General features: G+C 39.2%; 1 long non-coding RNA gene across 1 annotated transcript in view; it reads left to right on the top strand.

Annotated features, from left to right (window-relative positions):
* The window catches only part of LOC146766998 (uncharacterized), a 43,763-nt gene extending 24,169 nt beyond the window's left edge, over window positions 1-19,594 (top strand). Inside the window, exon 2 of the long non-coding RNA XR_014956391.1 lies at window positions 971-19,594. This is a non-coding gene — a long non-coding RNA (uncharacterized LOC146766998). The remainder of the gene's footprint in view (window positions 1-970) is intronic.
* The last annotated feature ends 710 nt before the right edge of the window (window positions 19,595-20,304 follow it).

Below are 20,304 nucleotides of genomic sequence, written 5' to 3'. Positions count from 1 at the left end.
GGCAGTAGGATTGGAACCAGATCATCTTTAACATCCTTTTCAAACCAAACCATTTTATGATTCTATAGAATATTGAAAGGTAGATTTTAAGATCACTCTAAGGAAAAAGGAAAGAAGGAAGAACTAAAAAAATAGCTTTCTCTAAATAGGCTGTTCCAAAAAATAAATGTGTACTTCTGAGGATTTGGGGTCTATGCATGGAAAAAGTGCAACTTTGTTGCAGACTGGAATTTTACTGGCTTATTCACCTTACACAAAGGATTTTTTAACTCACCATTTCCATGAGAAACCTGATGCTTTGAAGTGCAGCTTTGAAATCTTCCATTTTTAACACCCAAGACATTTTGTGAATGTAGCCCCTGTTCTCTAGTTGAATTGCTTTGTGAAAATGTTCATTTCCTAGCCAAGTAGCTTGAAATTATTTTCACCTTTTAAGGCATACAGACTGAGCCTTGCAGAAATGATTGATGAACAGCACCTCCCACTATTTTCTAGAAATATTTTTTTCCTTTTAACATAATATTGATTGTCATATTTATTCTAATGTCAAGGCCCATATAATCATGTATTTCTTATCTTACACTTGACTGAAAGTAGAAAAAGAGAGAAAACGTCCAGATCACACTAAATACAATTTCTTACAACATTTTTCTTATAGCATCCAAGTGTCATCAACTTGTTTATATTAGCATAGTCACATTGACCTCAGTGGAACTTGGTATATTCAGCCAAAGAGAAAATCTAGTCCGTGAAGTTCTCTCTTGTGGCTCTGCAAACTATTTATTTTATTATAGCATGCTCTTTTTCCTTTTGTGGAATTCAAAAGGCTTTATAATTTTCATCTCGAGCATCTCATCTTAAGATTTTTAGACTTTTTAGAATAGCACTTGCAACACTAAAACCTTTCACCTTATTAGGTCAATATAAGGAATAAATATTATCTAACAGCCTTCTCTTTTCTACTTCATAGGCTGCATCTGCAGGCTGCGGTCACAGGAGATGTTCTCCAGGCAGCTCGTTCCCCAGCCCGGTGTGCAGGCACGGAGGCGCTGCCCCAGATCTGCACTGAGCTCCCCTGGCTGGCGCTGCACACAGGGGCTCGCAGCTCCTGCAGCGACGGCTGCGGCGTGGGCGACACAGCAGCAGCACAGAACCAGGAACCAAGGCACAGGAATGGAGGGGGCACTTGTTGGCATCCCAGGGAAGTTTTATTCCCCAGAGGATTCAGGGACAAATGACGATAATTGGGGGCAGAAAGCTGCTATTAAGGAAAGGCAGGAATAAGGGCAGGACACAAACTTTTACCAATAGGAAGGCATTAGGGGAGGAGTGCAGGGTGAGGGCTATCCCATAGAAGCCAGCAAGGGGAAAGAGCAAACCCTGCATCCCAATCTTGCTTCGAGGAGGGGATGAAGGACAGGGAACATTCCAGAAGGGAACAAAGGAGATACAAGGAGATTGACAGGTGTATTGACAGACACTTGGTGGGAGAATCCAGGAGTAAACAACTCAGGACTGAACATTAGGGAAGACAAATGGGGTACATGGAATGAACCATTACAAACTTATAACACAGAATATTTAAAACCTACTACAGAAGAACAAACTGCAAAACAACAGACTACCATAACAGGCTATTTGAAACACTTGACAAAGTACTTATAACTGCTGTCTATGCCACCATAACTGTATGGACTATATTGTGTGAATAATATATTCTTATTAAGATTTGTTCATGTAATGGAAAACCTGACTGCTGTGGAACTTATAGTATGTCTCAGAGCTATTTGAAATGGAAACCCAGAAATATTTTCTTTCATGTAATGTGGGATTTCATGTAGAAAGTTTGTCCAAACAGAAGTAATTTAGAATTCACTGAAAACCAATTTTTTCACAGTAGCCAGCATTCCAAAACCAAATACATTGCTGTTGTAGAAAATTACAATATATTTTGCTTCATAAGTCACTAACAAAATTGCCTGTTTGTCTCTTCTGCTAGAATCCACATTGAGGGTGCTAACTTTAAGAACAAGAAAAGAGATTAAGAGAGAGATTTAGCCATTATGTAGTGAGTGCAAGCCTAAAGATTAGAAGAACTATGTTTTGACTGTTATGCTGAGTATTGTTGATATCACCATTAAGAAAATAATTGAATTAATTTTTTTTCTGAGGCATTTTGTCAAGGGAGCAACAACGCAAGAAAATATTAATTTAGATATTTTTAGAACTTTTTGTTCACGTTTCTCCCTTAGGAATCTTAAATTCTGACCTTGTGCATGATGGAAGTAAATTGGTACTGAAGAATGTGATATAGGGTAGGGATTATAGACTTTATTTATTTTTTAACTATTGCAGCAGAAGAAAGTAGATGTAATCACTGTGCACTACAGCATATCCTCAGAACATCACTGTACCTTGACTCTATGCTTTAGAATAATGCTTATAAAAGAAGACCAAGTACAAAGCAGAACATTTCACAAGACATAAAATACAGTTTAAGAGTATTTTTTCACTTAGTTATGAGTCTGACTGGCATTCCAAGCGACTGGAAAATTTTTCAGAGTGTAATTTGTTATCGCTACATACTTGCTTTAAGCCACAGTGACAGTACTTTATTTTGGAAACTGGGAATAATACCAATGCTAAAAGCATGCTCTCACTTTGATTAAACTACATTTTTGTTACAGTGAATTTCAGATATATAATAGTTAAGGCTGAACTGAGTTCAACTTACTTGAACAGTTTATGCTGCTATTCATTGTTGTATTAGTTTTAGACTGGGACTTTCAAACAGACCTAAGGGAGTTAATTGTCTAAATCTGACTGAAAATGAGTGGGAAATGGAGATTTAGTTACCTGGGATTCTTTAGAAATTCCTGGCTATAAACTTGCCAGCTTCCTCAGTTTTTATTACTTAAAAATACAGGTGATATTTGTTGATGTTTATGGCAGAAAAGGATGGTTCCCTCTACACAGGATCATAAACCAGCTGGATCAAATCTGGTGTGGAGTGTCTTACCTACTTCTAGGACCATGTGGGCACATGCTCAACTGCCCGCCCTGGTGTAAAAGGGAAGTCAGTGCATATTCTGAGATTTTCAGATTGTATCTAACCATTCCTGCAAAGCTAAACCAAGCCCATTTGCTGCCAGTTCCTTGTGGTGAAGCCTTGGCACAGAAGAGCAACTAAAGGAAAGCATCTGCAGGATGTCAAATGCTCTGCACCCTCCTGCAGGGATAGCTGCAAAACCAATGGTCAGCAGCCCCTCCTGCCTCATCCTGACCTGCTGTGGTGCTAGTGGCTCTGGAAGAGGGGTAGTGCATATCACTGAGGGCTGCAGTGGGTTCTGGAGTGGTTTTGAGTAGCGCAGATGCATGGCATGTGGGATTAAGTGGCTGGAGGGAATGTTGAGGTTGTCTCAAGTGCTTGGTGAATGCTGTTGATCGCAAGGAGTGTCACCAGCTGCCTGCAGTTCAAGCAGTTGAAGGGGGTCCCCTTACTAAAGAACAAAGCTGTGAGATACAGTTGTGCTTGAGATAAAGTTGCTAATCTAGGGGAGAAAGCACCTGAGGATCAGGGCCTTTGAGAATGTGCCTATATCATTATTTGTGGGCATTTGTAGTGGTGTTATCTCATGTTAATGATATTGGTATTGGTCCCAGGTTGCTTGTCTGTCTAGTTTACAAATAAGAATCATAAAAATTGCAATTATAAATGTCGGAGGCTGAGCTACCTTCTAGAGGAGCAAAGCTACTGGCAGAGGTTTCATTCTGGAAGTCTGATTTCTTGGTCTTTGAAATCAGTGTGTATGTTTAAATGTTTGGTTTCATTGTCAGAGTGTTCTGTAGACTGAACACATTAATGTGTTTAAGAGTAACTTGTTAAGTAGTTTTTAAAAAACAAGAGTCTCAGGTGGTGTGCTGATAAATTAACCCCCTAGGAAACTCCAAATACTATCATGCTTTGAATGATAACCTAGAATTTTTTTTATTTCTGGCTACATGAGACCATTTTCTCCCCTAACAATTCCATTGTCCTAGTACTCAGTTCCCTGGCAGATTTCCTACTTCATTTTCTGAAATACAAATTGTGAGTGAGCAGTGGAGTGGGTTGGAGACAGAGACCACTCACTCCAGTATTCATGTGGCAGCAGAGAGTGTTTATTCTCAAGCTCTTCTTTATAAAGAGCATTTGAAAAACTCAGTTTAGATATTTCATTGGTCTGATCTTTATGTCCCCCCACTTCAGATCCTGGACCAGTGAGATGAATGTAGCTTAGGAAAGATATGACTGGGCAAAGCCCCTGTCAGTCAGCCCAGGAGCTGGTTAATTTGCCTAGTACAAACTAGCTTGTACTGTGATATGTGGCAACATCTCACTCTCCTGTCTTCATAAAATTTGCAACCTCGTCTCTGTCATCCATATGCAAAGGTCATTTGCAAACAGGGTGACAGGACACAGCATGGGTTTAATTTGCATCACTGGAGCTACAGCATTCACGTCTAGGATCTGTTAGGCAAGAATTTTGGCTAACGTCACAGGTGTAATGCTTAGAGGTTTCAAGTTACAGTTTATTTCTAAAAAGCAAGGAATGCTTAACTTTTAAAACTGTTAAAGAAAAACTCTACTAGAAAAAACAATCTGTAAACAGAAAAACAGGTTGCAAACAGGAAAAATAATCTGTAAACAAATGAAGCCCTTATATGAACTGTCACTTCAAGAGTCCTAGAGTTCTATGAGGAAGGTCATGAATTATTCCAACGTGTTCCATTGAAATGCACCTTAGGTTTAGGCATCTGAATATTATAGGATTATTGTACTGCTATATGATTGATTGAAAGACATGAGAACATTATATTACCTTAAGGGGGGGGGGGCAGTTGTATATTCACCCCAACCTTTTCCCCCCTTTTCTTTGTATTAATAACCAAAAATAGGAACAAAAGAGCATTAATAAGGTACTATTACCTAGGGGGTTCTTGAGGGGTTTCTTTTTCACTTTGAGAACCTGAAAGAACCTCTTCTGGATGAGGCTTTCTCATTTATTTCAAAGGAAAAATGACTTGGCTTTTGCAAAGTTTGCATATTAAAATATTTTTATTTACCAACCAGGTTCGTGGCTTCATCAGGGCCATGAAATTGGCTGGGAGAGTTTTTCTGTATTTATATTTTAAAAACAAGCTTTTATTAATATTTAGTGAAAAAAAATTAACATGAAAACTTACAAATAATTAAAAAAGTATAAGTACTTAAATTTTTTAGTTATGTTAACAGTGTAAGCAATATGCATTTCTTCTCTTTGTTAGAAATTAAAAATTTGTTATTGATATTAATAGGTGACTTTTAGGTTTATAAAATGATGACAGGTGGTAAAATCTCAGCTAAGAGACTTTGTAACTGAAATTCGCTTATGGCATTGCTAAATTCATGTCTTTATGTATGCTTTAGCAGATCTAGAATGTCAAAATATGTAAATTCGTTGAGTTGTCTAGGTCGATCTAGTAGTACTGTAAGTAATAATGATAGCAGTATTACGAGAAAGCTTAGTAACATACATTCTAGGGTATTTTTATTACACAGTAGTTCATACTAGAAACAGAAACCGAATACTTTCTTAGTAACTGTAACAGAATCAGCTATCAGAGACTTATTAGTTTTGGTTTTAGCAAATGTAAACAACAAGAATAAATATTTTACTATTATTTCTAGGACATATTTGGTAACTAGTTGTGCAATTTTGTAACCCTTGTGTGACATCCTTTCTGTATTTTTATTCTTAGCACATGTTATTAGTTTATTAGAGTTTGTGGAATATGAGATTTTTGTATAATTGAAGCATTAAAAGGCAGGGTGGTTGCGAAGATTTCTTGAGGTTTCAGGGGTAGAAACTTTATGCTGTTTTTGTTGGTATTGTTTTGGTTGGAGTTGTTAGATTTTTTTAGTTTGTTTTTTTCACTGCCCATACATAGGGAGCTGCTGGCTTCCTGCAGGCCTTGGTGAGAAGTGGCCCACTCTTAGCTGCTGTGAGACAGCTGTGCCCTGCAGCTAGTGCCATTTTTTCAGGATGCCTTGATTGCTACTACTCTCATGGCACCACACCCCTGCACACCTCTGCCTGCTGCCTTTTGCTGGGCAGACCCCCGCAGGGGCTTTTTCCACGCTCTGCTTCTGGATTTGACGTCTGTAAGACCTCCTGGTGGTGTAGTTCCCAGAGCCACCCATGCAGGCAGGGTTGGGGATGGGGCCATGCCTACTAGAGGTGCAGCTGTGTCTCGCAGAGGTTGGCTTGGAAGTGGAAGCTGGATCAGGGGTGTAAGTACGTCTCCTGATGCAGGCGTGGCTAAGCTCCACAGAGTTGGGGTTGTATCTGTGGGGCTGGGCTGGGCAGCCTTAGGAGGAGGTGGTCTTGGCATTTCCATGGTGATGAGAGGTATGGGAAGACCCGGCCAGGAAGGTGGGGGGACAGTCCCAGTGACCACATGGCACGGTGCCATGGCTGTGGGATTCTCGCCTAGCTTGGTGGTGCAGGGAGGGATTGGTGGCGTGGCTGCCATGTGGTCTGGTTCTCCAGAGCAGGGTTGTTACAGAATTTCTGAGAGACAGAGGTCACGATTTATGTTTGGAATGAGATTTGAGCTACTCCAGTCAAGGCCTCAGATTTGGGCCTTGCGAGGCCTTCCAGTCTGTGACACAGTTAGAAATTAAGAGTTTGTGGCCCAGTCAGAAATTGTATTGAGGTGTGATGCGGAGCATTGTGCTGTCTGGGTGTGAAGTATAGGTTTATAGTGTGAGGTTTAGGCCACCTTAAGACAAAGATAAACAATGTTAGCTTGCCAATCAGAGTGCCTTTGTAAGTTGTAAACTATGTAGAAGTGTATAAAAACTGCCATCTTCTCTCAAATAAACGAAGAACGTTGCATTAATCATGTTGGTTGGATGTGCGTTCTGTCCGGCCAGCTCCCCTGATTTAATGAGTCCCTGGCTTTTTGTGGCGTCCGAACCAGGGACCCAGGATGCTCCAAAAAGCTCCCAAATTACTTTTAGGGTAACGGGGAGCCGAATTTGAGTCGCACGACGAAAATATGGTCCACATCGCTTTATATCAACGGGGCTGGGGTCCTAAATTCGCTTTTTGTGAACGAGGATCAGGTGAACAGAACGGAAGACTTCAGATCCAAATCGGGCCGTTCACGACGGGATCTGGAGCAGTGAAGATTCAGCGTTCACGAGGAACACGAACGGCGGGTGTGGCCGGGGCCGGGAGCAGGAGCGGGAGCGCTGCCTCGCCGAATAAAAGCGAACAGAGCGCCCCGCGGGGGTGGAGGTAAGCCGCCGAGGGAAAGAAAGGGGACGTATAGAGAGCGTCCGAGGAAAAGCACCGCGGCTCCTTTCATATAGCCTCTCCGAGAGAGGGAAGAAGAGAAGAACAGTTCAACTTTAGAGCAATTGACTCTGTGGGCAAAAGACAAAGAAAAGCTACAGAAAGTCCCTAGCGGAACGGGTTGGCAGAACTAAGGCAGCGGGCTGCGGCGGGCACCGGCCAGCCGCCCGGGCGGAGCGGGGCCGGCCAGCACCGAGCCGGAGGCGAGCCCGGGGCGGAGCGGACATCAGCCGAGAGACGGAAGGCTCCTTGCTGCCGAGCAGCAGCGCAAGGGGGGAGAGGGGCGTTCCTGGGGCTCGGCCGCGCTGGAGCCGGAGCAGGCGGGGCGCGGCCGTGGCGGGGGTGTCTCTTCTCCCATCCACAAGGTGACACAACAAGGACGGCAGAGAGCCGGCGCCGCCCCTCATCTCCCCGCAAACAGCCATAGTGGCAGTGCGCCTGCGCGGGGGTGGCCCCCAGCACCCAGCAATGGCGGCGAGACGCGGCACAGCCTGGTTGCCATGGCAGCGACAACGCCGAGAGCAGCAGCGCCGCCGGTGGCGGGATCGCAACACTACAGCAAAAATTTCAACAGCATCTTCCCAATTTCTTACAAGAGTCAGAAGACGTAATGAAAAAGTACAGCAGGACCGAGTGTTTTCCAAGATACCAAGGAGGATGAACACTATGCAAATCAATGGTATTTCAAATACGATATAGATGGAAATCACTGTATAAAGATAGAAATATTAGCAGTGATTTAACTACCAAAAATGTATCTGAAAACAAAGATTTGGGAAAAGTCAGTCAGATGGAATGTTGGTATTGAGTTTGTGATTTTTGGTTTTGGGTTTTTATAGATAATAATACAAATAATGATGATTTTTAAGTTTCATAGACAGTAAAATAAATAGTGATTATTGTTAACTTTTTGTAGGTAATGGTAAGTAGTGATTGTTACTAATGCTATATGAGTGCTTTAAAAGGATTGTCTTAAACTATTTAAAACATTTCTTGTTGATAAGCTGATCATATAAGGTGAGTTGTTTGATTTTTGTGATATGAATTATTATTAAGGTATTAAGTTATTGAGGTGTTGTTATAGTATTTACAGTCAGTTTTCGTATGTGTTATTGTCTCTTTAGGTGATTGATTATAAGATGTAGTTTTTTTTTCTTCAGGATCCTGTGTTTTGATTTTTTAACCACTCATATGATTTCTTTGTCCCATCTTTTATGCAGCTGCAATTCATCTTCTTTTAAAAATGCATTGTCCAAATTTTGGTTCAAGATTTCAGACTTCAAATTTTCAGATCTCTGAAGAAATGGTTTGTTGTATTTAGAGAATTTTTGTCTTGAAAGAAATTTTGGACAGGTTCAATTATTTGATGGTTTGATAAATTTTTAGTCATAGGGTTTTTACTTATAACTGTTATTTCTAAGACTTTTGTTTTATAATGTGTTAAAACATATCCTCCAATTAGAGTTCAAGCTCGGGCCAAGCTCTGGCTCTGCATGGATGGTCTGACTGACCCAGGTGTTTTCTGCATCAAAAAGTATTCAAGTCCATTTGGCTTGACAATTTGACCATATAAGGCAGCTGAGCCTCAAAGGGAGTTTTGGAAGGACACGATCTGGACATGTTTTATCCAGATCTCTGTTGTTTTAAGGTTTACCAGCTGCTGCAGACTCTGGGATGACAATTTGATATTGTAGCACTTGGTAACTGTGATTTTATATGTAATATTAATTGTGTATTATCTGATTGATTTTTATTTGTTGTTAGTTTCTTTACTATATGCATTGTTTTGTTCTTGATGTTTTTCATGTTTTTATAACAAAGATATTGATATTTCCATTTCTTCATGCAAATTTTAGGGAACAGAATTGAGAGAGGACCCTCCAGTCCCTGTGGGGGTGTTTGGTTTGTTTGTGTTTTAACAGGTGCAGAATCTGGATGGATTTCAATGAAGAATGTGGAACTTATTAATTGTAAGAGAGCACTGATCTCTCCACAAGTGGATCAGAGGATGCACAGCAAAAGTGGATTGTGCAAAGATTTGTGTTTCACCCATAGAAGATCGTGGACTTTGGGGGTTTTTTTCATAAGTGTGTTTTTAATGATGTTCTAGAATATTTTACTAAGTTTTAATGGGTTTTAGTAATGCCTGTGATTTTTCTGTTCATTTTGCCATTGTTTTTCAATGGCAAAAGAAAAAGAGGGACAATCAATTAGATAATTATAAGCATAACATTGTTTATCATAAATGTAGTTTGTATTTAGAATTAAGTTTGCTCCTTTCATGTTAAATAAGGCAATCAAGAACATGAGAAATATGAAGTGGGGTGCACTTCTGTAATACTAACCTCATTTTTCACCCCATGAGTTGCTTCAGTGCAAGCTCTCACACAATTTAAAATCCTGGCCTGCTGGACAGAAAAGTAAATTAATATTCCATCTAAAATGTTAAGTGAGCTTGCTACAGATGTAGATTGATGTTTCCCCCCCTCTCAGCCCTCTGAATTATCAGGCTAGCCCAGAGATCTGAGGCTTTGAGGGGAGGAATATCAGGAGATGGCAAAGATTCCCAAAAGAGGCTCTTACCCCAATATATGTTGGTGCAGCTCTCTTTATTCTGTGATGTCCATGGGGAGAGCAGGGCAAAAGAGGACGAACAGGAAATGTCAGGGGTTTATCCAGGCTTTGGACAGGGAGGGTTCCTTGGCTCTCCACCAACCCTGTCAGGACAGGAAGGAGGGTCCAGGGTTATCTTGATCAGAGTCACAGGGTCCCGGGGAAGGGGAAATAGAGTGCCCATGAGCTCAATGTAACAGTAGATGATACCTGTCATGCAGTTCTTCAAAACAGAGCTGCCATTGACTTCCTTCTAGCTTAAGGACATGGGTGTGAAAAATTTGAAGTCACGTGTTGCAGGAATTTGGCTGACCACTTTCAATCAATTCACAAACAGTAATCACAATTGAAAGACAACATGAAGGAGCTTGTTATTGTAGACCCTCTGTTTGCTAATTGGCTCAATTCTTTCGGTTTTGCTAGTTGAGTCAAAGATTTAGTTCATGTTGCTATTGTATTTTTTCTTATTACTATAACTAGTTTAGTCTCTATACTGTGTTTATTATAGCATATGCAGAAGATAACACACTGCACCTTCAAGTTAGCCTGGGTAGCTCAAAAAAGAAAAAAGAGGGAATTGTTACAGAATTTCTGAGAGACAGAGGTCATGATTTATGTTTGAATGAGATTTGAGCTACTCCAGTCAAGGCCTCAGATTTGGGCCTTGCGAGGCCTTCCAGCCTCTGATGCAGTTAGAAATTAAGAGTTTGTGGCGCAATCAGAAATTGTATTAAGGTGTGATGGGGAGCACTGGGCTGTCTGGGTGTGAAGTAGTATAGGTTTATAGTGTAAGGTTTAGGCCACCTTAAGACAAAGATAAACAATGTTAGCTTGCCAATCAGAGTGCCTTTATAAGTTGTAAACTATGTAGAAATGTATAAAAACTGCCATCTTCTCTCAAATAAATGAAGAATGTTGCATTAATCATATTGATTGCATTTGCGTTCTGTCTGGCCAGCTCCCCCGAATAGGAATATAATCAATAAACAATAATAAATTAAGCAAACTAATATAGTAAAAAAGTGCGGTGTATTAGCAAAATAGATATGATAACTGTATTGAGTGTTTGTAACCCTAAGATAAAGAAAGCACAAGTCATGTAAGATCCCTTAGGACTGTGATTTTAGATAAAAGACCAAAACAAGATTGGATGACAAAAACATGTAAACATATAATAATGAACTTGTAAATGTATCATGACAAACTTCCACATGTATAAAAAAATAATTAAAAAATTACCATGGTGGACACACACATGGATGTGTTAACCTCTGTGTGCTCCAGGCCAGGCCAATAAAGGTGTGCTTTACTTCACAGTACCTTACTGTGGAATAGATTCATTTGAATTACCAGATACACAGGAGATAATGACTTGGAATCTTGTTGTCCATGGGTAGGATGGTTACTGAAAAAATTTGCCATTGCATGTTGATATTGGGTCAAAATATCCCGACTCAGCCAGCCAAGAGGGCTGGAGTAAAGAAACAGCCAATTGTGCATTCATCTGCACTTTGGTGTAGTAAATGTGATGGTTATGTTCTCTACTTTTGGAGTCTGTGATACTTTCAATACCAGTTACACTGTGGTGTGCCTGGAGGAGAAGCTCCCCTGAATTCAACTTGCCCCTGTTGGCTGCTCCATACACTTTCTTGAAGTGTGAACTGGAGATGAAATCCTAAAAAATGAGGGAGTAGCCTCATGGGTCTGATTTCGTAAAGTTTAACAGGCACCTGGAGTTATCACCCCCTGCTAGGCACCTGTCCTTTTCCTCCCACATGTGGGAAGATTCAACGTAGACCCTGGTCTTCAGTGTTTTCAGGCTTTTCTAGAGTTGCTTTTGTTTGTGAAAGTCAGTTTCTGCCCATTTTGCACCTTGTTTAGCACAGGGAGAGGAAGTGGTGTGTTCCAGGCAGGCTTGGCCTCACAGCAGGACGATTCAGCCTCTACCACCACACCTGCAGGGCTTTGTTTGAGGTGAAAAGACTAAGAAGGGGTTTAGCAGCAGCTTTTGATGGGGGCAAATGCTGTCTGCAGGTGTGTGGGGTGGGGCTGGAGGGTCTCTCTGGGGGCTTGGCCTCTAGTACGGAGAAAAGAAGAAAGTATATTCGGTTTTCTTGAAAGCAGGTTGCCTGGAAAACTGTTACTATATGTCAAGAATTTGAGCTAATTTCTTTGACTTCTGAGTTTCTATGAAAGATTTTTTTTTTGTCCCGTCTTTTCCTCCCCTCACTGCCTTATTTTCCCCCAACCATGCAACTTTAAAAGGATGAAATTCTGTGTGCAATTGCAAATCCACAATAATATGCCGAGTTTGATTTATATTCAAATGAACTTCCTGAATTTTCAGGCAGAATTTGAAGATAAGGGGTCTGGAAAAGTCAAACACATGGATGCAGGCTGTAGGTGGTATTTGGAGAGAAGAAAAGGCCAATTCCTGAATGGTCTTTGTTGATTGAAATGGAGTTGTAGTGATTTGTATCCACTGAGGACTTGGCTTGATGTGGTCAAAAGTAAAACCCATGCTTAATCTGAAATCCTTCTGAAATATTTTCCCTTCCCTATTCAATTTTCTTATAAACATTTTTTTTGTCCATAAAAAGAAGTAATTTCTGAAAAGCTCTCTTTCAAATGTACCTCTCTCTGTGCCATAGATATTAAGTAATAGCTTTAGTGTCTTGGTAGTTCCATATTGTATAGAATATTGAAGACCAAATGAATGGCAACTAAGAACAAAAAATGTAAATGAATGTATTACTTTCTACTAATTAAACTTATTTGGAGTGCCTGATCGATGGGGCAGAAGTCATTGAGAGAGCAGAAGTGGGATTCAGATGTTGTGCTTCGCTGGAATGGAAAGGAAAAACACTCAAAATTCAATTTTTCCTTACTATTTTGTAATTTGTTTAGCGGTGTGGAAGATATTTGGTTGGGATGAATGGCACTTGTCAGTTGAATTTTTCATCTAGGCACTTTCAAATTAAATCAGTGTTCAGGATTTTGAGTTGTACTTTGTACATCTTATGAAATACTGCTGCTCGTACCACTTATAATAAAAAAATCTCATAAAGTGGTATAATTGGTCTCTGCTTAGTCTAACCATTAACCTTTTATGATTTTTATAAAATGATGATGAAATTCTAGTGTTTCTTCTTGATTATAGGCAGCCATCAATGAGTGCTTTGCAGCAGTCATGTGAAGTACTGTGATTTGGGTTATATTGGTATGCCCACAGTGGTAGCTCTCCAAATTCTGTTCTGGGTTCTTCCACTGAAATCCTGGGATATAAAATCAAGTTCAGGGTTGCTTTGGAATCTGGCAACTAAATGTGCTGGTTTAGGCACACTGTAAGACACAATTAGAGAGCTGTAAGACCCACTTCATGAAAATGCTTTGGTGGTTGGTTAAATTGAGGCTCTCTGGAATGATTCAAAACTAGGTTAAAGCCAATAGTGCTTTCAAGCACAAACTCAACGGAACTTCACAATGTTCTTAAGCTTGTGTAGCAGAGCAGCTTTTCTAAATTCTAAGTGAGTTAAGATTCAAAAGGTAAAAAAAATACTCTTATGAGTGACAAACCAAGACTCAGAGATTGTTTGGGTAAGACATGCAAACCACACATTTACATGGTGAAATGTTCCTTGTTTTCAAAGGAGTAAGTGCAGAGTAAAAAACTTCAGCAAGAAACCTACCTTATTAAATAGTGGTCGTGGTCTTTATAGTATGTCTGTGAAGCTCTGTCCCCCTCCTTCCCTTCATGATAACAGCAGATTTGAGACTCTTCTAAGTGTTTTTTGTCTCTGGTGTACATGATTGGACTTAGTCCCCTTGCTCAGGAAATGCTGGTTATGTGACTGAATTCTGCTCTATTTGTCTTTTCAGGTGAGGAGAGAGCTCCATTCTCCCTGCACTTCCATCCTGAGCCCTGTCCTGTGAACCAGAGAGGTGTTTGTGAACATGGCTACCAGGTTCTAGAGATATTTTGCAGTTATCTGTAGAAGTAACCTGCTTAATGATGGCTCCTACCAGATGGCTATGCCTGTGCATGTTGACATGTAACATGTAAGAGCCATTTTGTCCTTCAATGGTGAGAAATACCAGTTGATCCTCTTTTCTTGTAGAGAGCAACAATAAAAGTCAGATCACAACTGGATTGATACGGGCTCTGGCTTATCAAAGCTTGAGGTAAAATAGCAAAGAATTAAGACACTTTTACATTAAAAAAAACCAAAAAACAACAAAACAGTGAGTGAAATCTCTATGGGAAAGGCCATTTCCATACAGAGCCAGAATCTCAAAAGTTAACAAATCTAACTCACACAACCTTTGTGTAGTGGTCAGGAACCATTTATGTCCTCTGTGAAAAATAATGGTTTCCATTCCTCACATTAAATTTTTGCATAAGTTTTCACATCCAAGTTGAGTGATTTTTTTTTGTTGTTTTTAAAAAACCTCTACTGTATATAGAGTCCCAGTGGAGGTAAAGAGCTCTCAACTTCATGAGATAAATCTCATCTAGAAATACAAGCAATGGTCTCCTCTAGCCACACTGAAGTAAGAACTATGTATAGTCAATATTTGACAAGATATTTGCTGGGAATTATCTTTATCTTTATAAGATTAGCTGGTGAATGTGAAAGCTGTAATTCTGAGGCTGGGTTTTTGTCCATGCATTTGGGGATGTGTTTGCTTGTACAAGGCAATTCAGAGAGCACTAACAAAAATGTCATCTCAGATGGAGTACAGCATCTACATTCCAAATTAATATCTGTATTGCTGTCAGCTCCATTGTGCTTTGGGTGTTTCCACATTGTCATTATTTGCTCAAAACTCCCACTGCATCACATGAATATCACATGTTATGAACGGGAATGTTGGATTTCTGGCATCAAAAGCAAATGTGAAATGAGGTCACATATGTGGAGGCTGCCATGATTAATTTCCTTCACACGATGTAAAAAGATCAACATGCTTGATAAAACAGCAAATGAAGTAATTTTATTTTTCTCACATCTGCAGTGATTTTTTAAAATATGCTTTGTATATAGTTTTTTTTTTTTTTTATTTTGGATCTTGACCTTCCAAATATTTATGCTTGTTGAACAACTGCTTATCTAGATGATTTTAGTGAAAAAAAAAATTACCATAGGATCAAGGTTTTTTTTTTAGAAAACAATGTCTTGTGTACTTCACAGTTTAAGAGTAAGGCTTTGTGATGCAAAAAAAGACCATTTAGTATCATAATTTCTGAGAAATTATTAACTACAGATAATTCAGTTCATTATAAAAGAAAACAAACTTCAAGCTTATCTTCTACCTCAGGAAGTAAAGAACTTTGGAAATAATTGTTTTGAATTTTCTGGGTTCATTTTACCCTTGGTTCTTCCATGGTTTTAGGTAAACTGTCCTTTTTATTGGCATAAAAACTTTCTCATTTTGTTTTTTTTGAAAAAATAAATCTGTGTTTGGTAACAAATTATATTACTTTGGAGTCAGAAAGGAAATAGATTAGAATAGGAATTATTTTATATCTCTCTACTTGAAAGCTTTTAAAGTAAAAGGAAACCTCTGAAGAGAATTCATAGTTGGATATTTAAGACTGGGAATTATTGGACAGAAGTGGACTGAGATGATGGTTTAACGGGAAAAGAGTTCCTTAGCTTTTGTGACTTAAAGGCTTTGAAAACATAGAACTGAGAGAAATGCATGAGAGAATAATTTTTTTTTTCTTTTGTTTTTTTTTTTTTTTCTTTCCCCTTTTCTTGACTGTAATTGCAAATGTAATCTCGTGAGTTTTTCAAAACATTTTTAGTCATTTTTGTTTTAAAAGTTTTCAAGGCCCGAGCCTTCACTGGACAATTCTGGCCAAACTATGGTACAATATTTACTAGGTGTGCCTGCAGAAAATCTGGGTAGAATAATCTCAGGGAAAACATGCAGCTCATTGTCCTTATAAACTTCCCAAATTCCCTGCTCAAGTAATGCCTCAGGTGTCATCAAAGTACCCCTTGTTTGTAAGAATGCGGTAGAAAACTGCCAAACATAACAAGGCATAGCAAAGCAACAGATTTCATATGGATTTACTGAACGTAAATCCTGAAAATCAGTTTCTTAAGAGACTGCAGCAACTGATAATGCAAAGCAGTTTTGAGAACCTTTTCATGCTGCTGGTTGGGTTGCAGACCATCCTGGTTTAAGCTGGGCTCAGGCCAGCAGTTTTTGTGCTAGTAAGAGTTAACTTAGCTGTTACTAGACTATCATCTGCTGTATCAGTGGGCTTTGTGCCCAGCAAGCTGTACCAAATCTGCCATGCTTGGGGGACAAGGGAGGCTTTGGGGAGGATTGTTAGGCTGCACGGGTATAGATTGTATCAGAACAGAAGGATACTACCACAGTCATCTCTCTGAAAAGGCAGAAGAAACGGGCTAACCCAGTAATCCCTATTTTTTTAACTGATGCATCAGGAAGAGGTACATGCTTTATGTACAACTCAATTCTTACACTGTTAATGTTTATCCAGTAGTAGACGATTTCTCTATCTACTTTGTTCTTTGAAACCCCATTTCAGGCAGGATCTGTATGTCATAGGAATGGTTTATATCATCCTCCACTTACTTAGCAACTTCACTGCAAGGGTGCCAAACAGCTGCCTAAGCTGGCAGACTGCAGGGAGCTTGGTTTGTGCCAGAGGCTGACTGGCTGCTCGACCGAGGACGCTGCTTGTGGTTCCTGCTCAGCCCTTTCTGAGAGCAGCCAGGAGACCTGTGTTTGTGTGCAGCTGTCCCTGAACTAGCTTTGCAGGAGAAGTCCATCTGGACCATGTGTTCTCTCCTGACAGTAGGAAGGTAAAAGGGAACATCCTACCTTGCCCCAAGAAGCACAGAGACATGAATAGGGGCCGTTGTTCAGTGCTAGGAACAACACTAGATGTGTTGGAATCTTGTTGTCCATGGGTGGGATGGTTACTGAAAAAATTTGCCACTGCATGTTGATATTGGGTCAAAATACACCAACTCAGCCAGCCAAGAGGGCTGGGGTGAAGACTACTTTTTTACCTGGAGAAAAAGGTAGAAATCCTATGCCTTAGGTGAGAGGGGAAGGAGCCACCAGAGAGATGGAAGGAGGAATCAGTGCCACATTTGTCAAAATTACCATTGGTCTCTTGTTGAGTCCTTTTCCCATCAAATTTAGGGGTCTGCCCTCATGAAAACCTGATCATATGTTCTAGAATTTTTAATTTTCTTGCTTTCACACATTTCCTTCTTCCTCCCAGGAGTTGCTCACTGGTCACCTCTTCAAGCCTGTATATTGCCTGTGTTTCTGAAAGGTGTTGCTCAAGTTCTAGTATCTCTTTTTCAAATACAACAGCCAAAATTCCTAATAAATAAAAGATGCATGATTTTGAATAATGCAGTAATTGGTGCAGATTAACCTACTTGATCACATTGTGCCTTTGGCAAAAGTATTTGTGAGACTAAACCCACAAAAGTTATTTAACGTCCTCTAATCTCTCAGTCCCACAATGCCAAGAAGTAACAGGGTTTTACTGCACTACCCACATGTGCTGATTTCGAAGCTGGTATTGCAGAGGTCAGTAGAGAGAAAAAAATACTGCAGTGGTGTGGAGTAAGGTGAGAGGTTAACTGTCACATATCAAGGAATGGGAGGATCCAAATTATTTTAATTTAACCCCCAATTCTTCCTCCTTACCAGAGGCAGAGCAAAGTTCTTCTGTCAACAGAATGTTTGTCAAAAGCCAAAATGATTTATCACAGATTTTACTCTTCCTTTCCCCTCAGCTGAAGTTGTTTGGTGGTAAATCTTTCCGGTTGAAACATTTAACTTAATGCTTAGAAAACTTTAATTCAAAACTTTTTCACTGAGATGTCATTTAAAATAATATGATGAAATCTAATTGTCTATTTTTTTATTCCCTAGGAAGAGTTGATACAGTATTTAATTCTGAATTTTTAAATAATAGGTTGTTTCACTTAAAGTCTCAGTCTCATGTTGTTTTGTCCTCATTACCTCCTTGCAATTTCCCTACATGTATCTGCTAAAGATCAGGGAATCTCATTGTTTCTGAAATGAAACAAGAACATTTGTTTTTCTGCAAGCTCTGCTCATCTGAGTGAAAAAAAACAGAACATGACAATGAAGAATCTGTTAACTGCTTTCTTCCAAACAGAGCTTCCATCTCCAAATAACAATACTTAATTTGTAAGCAGGTTCTAAACAAGGTTCTGTATAAATTAAACCTCACGGAGCTGGGACCAATTTGTTCCCTTTAATTTGATTTACTCTCTAGAGAGAGATTTACTCTTGGAGAGAGACATTGAAGCAGTTACCATATACTGGTTAAGGAACATGGAAAAGACTACACCTGAAATGGAGAACTCTCTTGTTTTATTGGGATTGCTGTTCTTTGAACTCTATTCCGCCCTTTAAAATACATTAGTTAAGCAAAAACTATTACTAACACTGCAGATAAGCAGAGTCATGAAAATACCTCTGCAACTCAACTTGATTTAGTAAAATTTATTGTATTTGAAGGTTCTTTAATCCTGTTTATTGTCTTAAATAATAAACAGCACCCTTCTAAGCTGTTGCTAGTTTATGGAGTTTTAGATAATGGGTGCATTGACACTGGAATTTGCACACTCTGTCAATTCTGACAGGATCTGAGCTGGCTACTGTGTAGACTATTGCAACACTGTTCAATATAGCTGAGGACTTGGGGTTTCAGAAAAAGGACCATGATGCAAGGAAATAATTTGAGGGTTTTATGGTTTTAGCTTAAAGAACATTCATTTGAAGCAAAAGCTATGTGAATGTATTTGAATGTGCATGTATCTGGTTTTAGGTTGAAGTGTCTTGCTTCCCATGGTTTCAAATAGAAAAATGTTTTCTTTCTTGATACCAAACATAAATACTTTAAAAAATGTGGGTGGGGCGGGTGGAATGGAGGTCTGACAGACTGTATTTAAAGTTTAGAAAGGTGCTCTGTAGTGAAGATCTCTTGAAAGGCATTGATTGTAAGAAGTGGCAAAATATTTACTGGGGCTTTTCAACTGTCTTTTCAGGGGTTATACTCATGCCTTTCTGCTATCCAGCATTTGTTTAGATTAAAATTGCTAAGATGACATGACCAATGATATTTTAGCAAAAATGTCTTTAACTGGACAAAAAGTGTATTCAAGTCACAGTTTCTAGTAATATCTTTCAGATCTTGACCTTATTGTGGATGTTCAATGAGTTCAGATGGTTTTATTTGTTCCCTGGAATCATGATCTGCCATTTGGGTAAATTTTGTTATTGTGCTGATTCTGTGTATTACATTGTGTTCTAGACAGAGGAAAGATGTCTTTTTTAAAAAATAAATATGTTTAACTTTTCACACACACAATAAATACCAAAATATTAATTCTGTTAGTGATAAAATAATGCCAAGCCCTGAAAACAGGATTTTAGTTCACTCATGGATAGCTTCTGAACACCTATACATTCTCTGTCTTGGTGTCTTGTTAACCTTGTTTCTGAAGTTCTAATTGGGACACTGTAAACAAATGGTGATGATGGTATTAAATAAACTTTCAAAGTGACCGGCTAGTGATTGGACTGATTAAATATGAATTAGATTCACAGTAACCTGATAGAAGGATCTTTTATTTTCTGACATGTTTATGAAAATGTTATGACATACTGTATCTTATCACATTATGTTAATTTAGCACTGTGCAGAATTTTGATGTGATTTATAAAATTTTCCAACTTCAGAGAAGTTTGTTACCAAAAGGCACAAGACTTTGGTCATTTGATAAAATTTGACACTAATGGAGTGGCAACACTTTAAAGGCTACCCAAGGAAAACGCTGTATGTGTGTGTGTGTGTTTATAACTATATAGTTTGAAAAGGAACTGCAGGAATGGACGTTATGCTTCCCAGTAAGAAAAGTCACTGTCTATTCTGCTTTCCAGACTGGACCCTAAAACCCTGGTCGATCTTGCCAGACTTCCACAGAGGTCAGGTAAGGTCTCTGAAGAGGAAGAGTCAGCTGCTTTGTTTTTCAAATGTTAGGTAATTTATTCTTTTTTCATGTCCTCAGCATACATATTTTTGTTTGAGCCATTGGCAACCAGAGTTACTTAATATGAAATTGACAGGAATCTTGCAGGAGTGGCCTTGGGAGTCAGTCCTTATTAGTTTAGTTTTAGCTAATAGCCATGTGTATGCATAGTTTAAGAAAAACATCAGTAATTTAAGTGACAGAAAGGGGGAATTAATTCAGAGCCTGAAGCAAGAACAGTCCTT

The sequence above is a fragment of the Lonchura striata genome, chromosome 6 (assembly GCF_050655825.1).
Source record: "Lonchura striata isolate lonStrDom1 chromosome 6, ASM5065582v1, whole genome shotgun sequence".
Lineage (NCBI taxonomy): Eukaryota > Metazoa > Chordata > Aves > Passeriformes > Estrildidae > Lonchura > Lonchura striata.
The sequence above is the reverse complement of the archived record's forward strand: the minus strand, read 5'-3'. Positions and strand labels throughout refer to the sequence as shown.